General features: G+C 48.1%; 1 protein-coding gene across 1 annotated transcript in view; it reads left to right on the top strand.

The window, feature by feature from the left end:
* Positions 1–10,008, top strand: part of ttc29 (tetratricopeptide repeat domain 29) — a gene marked incomplete at its 5' end in the record, with an annotated part of 323,828 nt that overhangs the window by 228,428 nt on the left and 85,392 nt on the right. The window lies entirely within an intron of this gene.

Here is a 10,008-nt window from a genome sequence, read left to right as displayed (position 1 = left end):
ATCCATTTGAAAGCTTTATGCTCTTCAGCAGATTGAAGCTGGGAGATTAAATAAAATTATTTTTCTCTGTAAAAAAAAAGTGCACCACTGAGCGTTTTGAATCCTGTTTTGAATGTACATAATAGATGTGGGGTTCTGTGTTCAGGGGACTGATTTGGGTCTTTTAAGACTTTGTTTTAAAATGAGGTATGGATCCATGAGCTGGACTGTTAATAAGTAGACATTATTTTACAAGCTAAAAAAAATTACTGGGTAATGGCGACGATGGTGCTTCGAAGTTTTATGAGTGTGACCAACTGCTTCCAACCTCCCCCTGTTACCCACCAATTTCCTCCACAGTCACTACCTCCTAATGGCAATCTCTCCTGTACTATCCATGACCTTGACCCCATCATTGTTTACAAGGATATTCTTGTCTGCCAACACATTCCCTTCAATGTTGATGTCACCATGTCCTTTATTGATCTGACCCCACCTCTACTAAAGGCCACCTGCACCCTTATTTTAATAGACCCCCCCATGAGACCATCCAGTAACCCCCATGACTTTAGAATTACTGACTTAACGAATGTAGATGTTTATCCTGAATGTAAGTATGCCTTCTACTTCCCAATATCATGCCTCAAGCTCCGAGGACCAAATGCCTTAGTTGATTGACCGCACCCTACAACCATTCTGTGCACAACTGCCACTGCCCTGAGAAACCTTACCCCGCCCAATACTGGGACCAGGACATGCATGCCATGCAGAGCCCTCTAACATGGCCCGACAATGTGGACTCATTCCCCGGACAGTCCCTTAAACATGCTCCCTGGACAGTCTTTCACCCTTCCCTGGACTGTCTGTTAAAGTTACCACCCCGCTTCCCAGGCTGTTTTTCACCCTTCCCCTCTGGTCCTTCTCCAACCCCTTGTCTTGCCTCTGTCTCACCTGCTGGTCCTTCCCTCCCCACTTCCCCAGTCATACCTTTGTCTCACTCTTCCCCTCTGGCCTATCATCTCCCCAGTCTTTCCTCCATCTCACACCTCCCTGCTGGTTGTGCCTCCTGTGCCCAGCCCTGGTGCAGCATGTGCTACAGGCACTCTATATATTTCAGTGATGGTGTAAAAGGAAGGTGAAAGCAGCATTGACTGACCTCCAAGTCACTGTTAAAGTGAAGCTCAAAGTTACGTGGCACTTATATACAGTTGTAAAACAGAACGTTCTAATTAGCCAATGGCAGGGAACTTAATTTGGAGGGGGAGTATGATTCCAGCAAGTTGGTCTTTTAATGAGCATTCATGAGATGCTAATAAATGCAAATGTGGTTTCCAAAATTGCTCAGTGGGAATTTTGACTTGCCTTTGATCCACCTTGAAAGCTGGGAGAGCAAATTTCCAAACTAACTTTCTGCTGGTGGGAAACTAATATTTTTCATTCACGCCAAAATAAGTGCCCTGCCTACCACAATTCCCGTCGCTGGTGGGAGCAGAAGATTCCACCCTATGTTTGTCAACGTTTGTTAGGCCAGGAAAATGGAACCTCACTGGCAAGTCAGCATATGTTGCTCACCATCTTATCACCCCCTAGAAGCTGTTGTCATAGCAGCATCTGCAGCTAAGGCAACCCATATTTTGCAGTTGAATATATAGAGTTCTTAGCCAGGCCTTTCCAGGATTGGAGCAGGTGTGACTGAGTCATGTGCAATGTCCTTCCAAGTCAGAAGTGTTGTGAGGCTTTGAGGGAACCATGCATATGGCTTGTTCGTACCAAGGGTCTGAAGCCTTTTCCCTGCTAGATGCTAAAGGTCGTAGGCTTGTAGGTTGGTCTGGAGGGAATTTGTCGGATCTGATGGCATTTCCACAGTGACATTTCTTGAGGCAGAAATCAAGAGATCCTGCAGGGACTTCACTCTGGCTGAAATCAGGATGCATTGAGTGTCTCATGGGCCTCTGTCACATTGCTCTATCACCTGGCACCTGCAGCTGGAGCAGCACCATGCATCACCTCAGGTTCCTCTGATTCTTCTCCTTCATCCTCGCCTGAAAATGAATCTGGCTCCTCCATCTTCTGATGAAGAGTCATACGGACTCGAAATGTTAACTGTCTTCCTCTCCACAGGTGCTGTCAGACCTGCTGAGTTTTTCCAGCTATTTTTGCTTTTGTTTCAGATTTCCAGCATCCACAGTATTTTGCTTTTATCCTCCATCCCCCAGGCTGACAATTCTCATCTCTTTGCTGCACTAGGCTTCATAGGGTGCAGCAAACCACAATGATCTGAGATGCATCCTTCAGAGTTCCACCTTATCTTCAGCAGTCCAATGATATGTTCTATTGTTGCCCTTGATGAGGCATGGGAGGCATTGTACCTCTCCTCTGCTGGGGTTTGTGGGTTCCTCACAGGTGTCATATGCCAATCCTTCCGAGGATATCCCCTGTCACTGAGGAGCCATGCCTGCAGTTGCACAGGGGAGCAAACAGCTGAGGTACCTGAGATAGATTGAGAATGTATGAGTCATGGGAACTCCCTGGGAAGTGAGCACACACCTACAGAATTACGTTTTGGCGGTAACAAACCAACTGCACATTAATGGATTGAAACCTCTTTTGGTTTATGAATGCTGCTGGTTGTTCCCAGGGAGCTCCCAGCGCCACATTTATGCAATCGATTTTCCCTTGTACTTGGGGAAATCCAGCTGTAGAGCCAAATCCAACAGCTCTGGCTGCCTGGCTCTCAGGGTCTGCGGTGGATTGCACAAAATCATCAGCCCTTTTGAATCTGGCATTGATGAACTCCCTTATCCGTGTGTGGCTGACTGGGAGATGCCACTCATGTCCCCCATGGATCCGTGGAATGACCCAATGGGGTAGAAATTCAAGGTGTGGTGACATTTAAGGCTACTGGCATAATATTGCCTCCCATTCCAGCATTTATTGCCAATCCATAATTGAGGTGGTGGTGACCGCCTTCTTGAACTGCTGCTGTCCATGTGGTGTAAGTGTACCCACAGTGTAGTTAGGAAGGGAGTTCCAGGATTTTGATCCAGAACAGTGAAGGAACAGCGATATAGTTCCAAATCAGGATGGTGTGTGGCATGGAGGGGAACTTGCAGGTTTTGGTATTTTGGTATTTTCATGCATCTGCTGCCCTTCTTCTAGGTAGAGGTCGCAGGTTTGGAAGGTACTGTCAAAGGAGGCTTGGTGAGTTGCTGCAGTGCATCTTGTAGATGATACACACTGTTGCCACTATGCGTCAGTGGTGGAGGGTAGTAAATGTTTAAGGTGGTGGATGGGCTGCCAGTCAAGCGGGCTGCTTTGTCCTGAATGGTATTGAGCTTCTTGAGTGTTGTTGGAGCTGCACTCATCCAGGCAAGTGGAGAGTATTCCATCACACTTCTGACTTGTGCCTTGTGGACAGATTTTGGGGAGTCAGGAGGTGAGTTACTCGCCACAGGATTCCTAGCCTCTGACCTGCTCTTGTAGCCACAGTATTTATATGGCAGGTCCAGTTCAATTTCTGTTCAATGGTAACCCCCCCCACTAGGATATTGATAGTCAAGGATTCAGTGATGTTAATTTCATTGAATGTTAAGGGGCAATGGTTATATTCTCTCTTGTTGGAGGTAGTCATTGCCTGGCACTTGTGTGGCGTGACTGTTACCTCCCCACCTCCAAACAGATTTTCAGACCCAATCTGTATCACCATTACGAGGACATGCAGGTCCTATTCTGTCAACTTGTTTCATTGATCCGGGTGTCTGTCACCTTGTCACCTTGTCAAGGTGTCCTTGTCACCTGGTCACACTTCATGCAGTGCTATCATTGCCTTTTTAAGCTGCAGCTTAATGATATTTTAAGATTTGCAAACATTAGCTTTTTCAGATTCTTATAAAAAGCATTTATTTCTTGCTTTCTACATAACCAAAATATTCTTTTAAAACTTGCATTTTTTTATTCATGGCCTGCTCCCATTTTTGGAGCCAAATCTGTCATTATATTCTTAAGTGTTTTTATTTGCAGCTTTTTAAAAATTCTGTAAGAATTTTTGGTATCTCTGCCTCTGAGCCAGAACTCTCAATTCAAGTTCCACTCCAGGATTGATGACCAGGGAAGGTGCATTCATAACATGGCCAAAAGGTTGAGTATCAATTTTAAATCCTTCCAATGTACACCAATGGCAGGGTTAAGAATGAGAGTGATTCCTGGTCAACCATGTGATGGAAAGAAAATTGGAGGCTCTACCATCAATATTCATGACTGTGGACAACAACATGCATGTAAAAGTGCATGTTTCCACAACAACTTAGACTCCTTGGGTATCTGGTTGTCTCAGTTGGCTGGATAGCCAGTGCGGATCAGATTGGTGCCAACAGCATGAGGTTTGATGCCCATTCCAGTTGGCGTGGATTTGAGACTTGCCTTCTTGCCCTATTGGTGGCAGTCGTGGTGCTGTGGATTGGAGCTGCCTTCGGGCAGAGTACAGAGGAAGAAGAAAAATTTTTGGGTCATTCTAATAATCACTCCTTAGGCAAGCATGTCTCATTTTGAAACAAACTTGTCATAAATATACAGTCCTTACATAGCAAGAAAATGTGCAAACTGTTATAAATAGATTTTGCAGGTACACTCAAAAAAGCTGTTTCAGGTTAAATTGAAATTTAATTGCCTTGCATATGGTGTTTTGATTTAGACCTCTTTATTTCTGATAATTTCCTGTATGATAGTTCTGAAATTAGTAGCTATCAAGTTAGCTGGATAGCATATGCTCATTGACGACTATGATACATAAATTTAATGATAATTTCTATTATCAACTAAGACTAGCAGAAGTTAACTCTTTCTTGTGCCCAAAATGGGCTTGAGGTTGATAGAGTACTTCTGACAACTGCCTGAAGTCTGTTTTTCGGGTAGGCCTGTTAATGGGCACACAGCATATGAAACTAAATCATGCAGAGGCTACTTACGTATAAAAATGTCAGCTGTGGCTCAGCTGGTGTAAACTAAGGGGTTAATGTCAGAAGCACACGAGGCTGATGTAATGATGACACAACATCACATGATTGAGGAACAGAGATCTGGAAAGAGCAGAACTTCCAACCTCGTGCAGAGGTCCTAATATGTATATAATAGCTGTAAATAAAGAGTGATGTTTTTAACAAACTATAGTCTAGAACAGCTTACTTTGGGAGAATAGATAAGCCTCAAAGACCCCTCATCTGGGCCCTGAACACACAATGAAATAGTTGGTTGAACTCTCACCTCTGAACCACAAGGTCCTGGGTTCAAGTCCTACTCCAGGGCTTGAGCACGTAAAAACCAAAGCTAATGCTCTGGTGCAGTACTGAGGAAGCACTGCACTGTCGGAGGCCCCGTCTTTCAGATGGGATGTTAAACAGAGATCCCTTCTACCTGTTCAAATGGATGTAAAAATTTCCATGGCACTAATTCAAAGAAGAGCAAGGAAGTTATCTCTGGTGTCCTGGCCAATACTTGTCCCTCAAGCAATGTCATAGAAACAGAGTATCTAGTTGTTATAATATTGTTAACCACATTCATAATTTAAAAAATGTTGGCAGAATACAGATGTTAGTTTGTTATGCTGACACAACAGAAGCAGGAATCTGGATGCTCTGCCATTTGTAGAACCCTATTTACCTACCTGAAAATTGAATTAGATGCACCTGAAGCAGCCAGGGTGCTCCCCCCACTATTGGATGATTGTTTTTCAGGTGAGAAACAGGCAGGCGGCTGTTGAAAGCCCTCTTTTTCTTTGACTCCCACCATGTAATCATGAACATTTAAGGCAAACGTAACTTTGGTAGTAGATGAAACATGAACACATTTATTAATTTTCCATTTCTTGTATTATTATCTAGTAGTTCCAATGACAATAAACATTTTTGCACTGTTTCTCTGTACTGTGCAATAATAGTACACAACTTCAAGCCCCACTGTCTCCCAGCCTATTCAGTTGGTTTCCAATTTTAGATAGAGCTTCCTAGACAAAGATTCAGCAGAGGTACAGTAATTTGACTTAGAGGAGGCTGGTTAAAGTTTATATGACACTCCTGTATAGCTCTTAGCAATAGGATATGATGAAGAATTAGTGGAGACTAGGGGCAGGACTTTTCATATGGCGAGCAGGCTCAGCGGGAGCGGGCGGGGGCAGGCACGGAACCGATCGCCACTCGCAATCGGCTCCGCAGTGCCATTTTACGCGGGTGGGCCAATTAAGGCCCGTCCAGCGTAAACCGCGGCTCCTGAGATCAGCAGGAAGGGGTGGTGGCGGTGGGAGGCCAATGTCCGCCGAGTCTAAAAGCGACCTGGCAGCTTATTCAAAAACAGTGCAGGTAGCTGTCCTAAAGCTGCCACTGATTTCGGTCAGGAGCATGAGGGAGAACGCCCTCGGAGAGCAGGCCGGGCGGGAAGGCAGGCCGGTGGGGCAGTCGGCCCCGAGGTTTTCTGATGAGTGCCTCGCTGCCCTCCTCAAGGATGTGGCAACATGCTGCAAGATCCTGGTGCCAAGGGACGGGAGGAAGAGGCCCCCCCCACCCACCTAACAAAACGTGCCTGGGAAGAGGTGGCAGCATGGGTCAGCTCCCACAATGTGGTGAGACGCACCTGGGTGCAGTGCCGAAAGTGGTTTAATTACCTTTCCGATCGGGAAGGGGGAGTACCATGTTGACATGGGTCAGTTAGCACAGCAGTTAGGTTGCACCCGCTCCCCCATGACCCCACCTCAGAATTTTGTTTTTGTATTCATTCATTCACGGGATGTTGGCTTCGCAGGCTGGGCCAGCATTTATTGCCCATCCCTAGTTGCCCATGAATAGGTGGTGGTGAGCTGCCTTCTGGAACTGCTGCATGTGTTGCAGGAACACCCACAGTGCTGTTAGGAGGTGAATTCCTGGATTTGGACCCAGTGACAGTGAAGGAACAGCGAAACATTTCCAAGTCAGGATGCTGAATGACTTGGGGGGACCTTCCAGGTGGTGGTGTACCCATCTATCTCCTGCCCTTGTCCTTCTAGGTGATAATTTTCGTGGGTTTGGAAGTCCTTCGAGTGTGAGTGGCAAATGTGATGGAGGCAGTATCTGGGCAAGGGGGTCAGCCCTGGCTGCTTGGAATGAGTGTACTGTGGCTCCAGGATCACAAATTGGATGAGCCCTGTAAGGTTTTCCTCAGGTGGGGGTAGCAAGGCTGCAATGGCAATGCAGGTACAGGGTCAACTAATCAATGCTCCTCTCTCCTTTCAGGAGAAGACAGCACACGATAATGCAGAGCAGCTGTGGACTGGCAGAGGGGAGCCCCAGCTTCTCATCATTACCAGATATGAGCAGGAGGCACTGGAGCTGGAGAGGCGCCATGCTGGAGATCAAGTGGCTGTGATGAGGTTGGAGTGCCCGCTGGGAGAAAGGTGTGCCGTGCATTGAGGTTATAATGTCTGTCAGTGCAAACGTTCCACTGTTGACTGTATATTAATTTCAGCCTCCAACATGGGATCCCCATTGATAATGGAAGGAGAAGTGTATCCTGATCCAAGTGCCAGGCATGCACATTAACAGTGTAACGACTTCAGCTGATCAAATGTCCTTGTTCTTCCTTTCAGCATGCCTGGACTCAGGAGGCTGAGGGACCGCCGCTGACCCCTGAGGGCACAGAAAACATTAACGCACCAGTGTCACACACTCTCAGCCAAGCAGGCACCAGCGCAGATACCAGCACCTCAGTGGGAATAAGATTGTCGGCTAGTATCTTGGTGCACAGTGGTGAGGGCACTTCACAATCACTTGAGGTGCAGGCGGAGGCAGAGAGTGCCCAGGGCACTGGCAGCCAGAGGAATGCTGGGGACTAGGAACATGGTCATTCGGTGGCTGATGATGTGCCTCTGGAGTCGTCCCTGAGGCAGCAGATGCTCGAAGTCTAGCAGTGTGTGCGGGAAGATCTGGCGGAGATATATGAAGGATTGCGTGCCTGGTCTCCATGTTGGAGGAGTCTATGTGGAGCATGAGGAATGCAATGACCCTCATGGCCGAGCGCATTGCCTCCTCCATGGAGAGAGTGGCGACTCTCATGGAGAGGCTCCTCCAGGAGACCAATCAGGGCTTCCTGGGGGTGAGCTCGGACCTGCAAGCCATCACAGCGGTAATGACCTCAGGTGGCCAGTGTCAGTGTGGGAGATGGATTGGGCACCCAGTATACCAGTTCGGGTACCCATCCATCAATAGTGAGCAGGGAGGTCCAAAGCGACCTCATGGTGGCACACGAGCTGCCTGTCATCTCTGTGGGCTCCTCTTAGGGCGCTCCGGATAGGGGCAGCAGCTCCTCCGCCGCCCCCCCCCCCACCCCTCCCCACACCCCACCTCCTCCCAGCCAGTGACCGTGGCATCTGATGGGCCAGCTGCAACTGGGGAGATGTCAGCCATGCTCCCTCCCAGCTGGGACCAGCACAGGTTCCACAGGCCAGAGGATGACATCAGGACAGCAGAGTGAGCAGACTGTCTCTAATGCCACTGCCAATGAGTGGGGAGAACATAGACGTAGCACCTGCACGCATAAACATAAAGCACCTTAGGCACAACACGCGCTTATCACTAGTGGTTTTCTATTGCCCCACTTTTAAGTTACTTTTAAGTTGGTGTACTGTTCAACACCTTTTAATGTACTTTGTTTTCTGTTTTCTGTATGCCAAGTTGCCAATCATTAAATGTTTTGGTTCTCAACAAGCCTCTGGGTGCTTCATTAGTTCTGCAGGTGACGGGGAACCCATGATGTTATGAGTGACTTGTTTATCATCGAGCTTTATTGAAATGGCACATTGTTCATGTGGCTGACCAAGTAAATGTTGCTCTCGTGTATCGAGCATGGAGCTTGCAGCCTGGCATGTGTTGGTGGTTCATCTTTGGTTGGCTAGCTGAAGGAGCGTTGGATCAAAGCCTCCCGGGTGGCCCTGCCTCCCTGGAGGTTGCCCAGGTCGGCGTCTACCCCCTCAGCATTCTCCTGAGCATGTGTGTCCTCAGACTCACTACTGAATTCATTGTCTGCTGCAAGAGCAGCTGCATCTAAATCTTCTTCTTCCACCGCATCCCCCCTTGCTAGAGCTAGATTGCGGAGAGTGCAGCATGCAACCACTATCAGTGCCACATAATTTGGGGGGATATTGCAGTGCACTCCCTGAATGGTCCAAGCATAGGAAGTGCATCTTGAGAAGACTGATGGTTCTCTCTACCACCGCCCTTGTGGAGGCATGGCTCCTATTGTACTGCTGCTCGGCCTCTGTTCTTGGATGGCAGAGGGGCATCATGTGCCACCTTTTGAGAGCAAAGCCCTTGTCACCCAGCAGCCATCCATCCGGCCGGGCTGGAGTACTGAAGAACTTTGGCAGCTGGGAGTGTCTCAGGATGTATGCGTCATGGGAGCTGCCTTGGTACCTTGCACAGACTTGCAGAATCTACATCCTATGGTCACACACCATCTGTATGTCCATGGAGTGGAATCCCTTCCTGTTGACGAAGGCTCCCAGCTCACCCGCTGGTGCTTTGATGGCCACATGTGTGCAGTCGATTGCACTCTGGACATGGGGGATCCCAGCAGTTGTGGCAAAGCCTCTGGCTCGCTCTGGCTGGCCTCATCCAAGCGGTAGTGAATGAAAGTCAATGCAGGCCTGAACAGAGCGTCTGTCACCAGCTTGACACAACAGTAGACAGCTGATTGGGAGACTCCATAAAGATCATCCGCCAACCCCTGGAAAGAGCCAGAGAGATAGAGGTTGAGGGCAACTGTGACCTTCAGTGCCACTGGCATGGGTGTCCACTCACACAGTTGGAGCTGATCTCAGGGCCGATCATCTGACAGATGGAGGCCACTGTCTCCCTTGAGAGATGGAGCCTCCTTCGGTCCTGTGCCTCAGATATATTGGGGTAGTTGCATCACTGCCAGTAAACAATTGGCAGCAGGATAGTGGTGTCTTCTGTGGCCCCTTACACCTTGGACTTCCTGTTGTCCCTGCGCCCCTTGTGTCTGCGACTG

Source organism: Carcharodon carcharias, chromosome 1 (genome assembly GCF_017639515.1).
Source record: "Carcharodon carcharias isolate sCarCar2 chromosome 1, sCarCar2.pri, whole genome shotgun sequence".
NCBI lineage: Eukaryota > Metazoa > Chordata > Chondrichthyes > Lamniformes > Lamnidae > Carcharodon > Carcharodon carcharias.
Note: the sequence above shows the minus strand (reverse complement) of the source record. Positions and strands in the feature narration are given on the sequence as shown.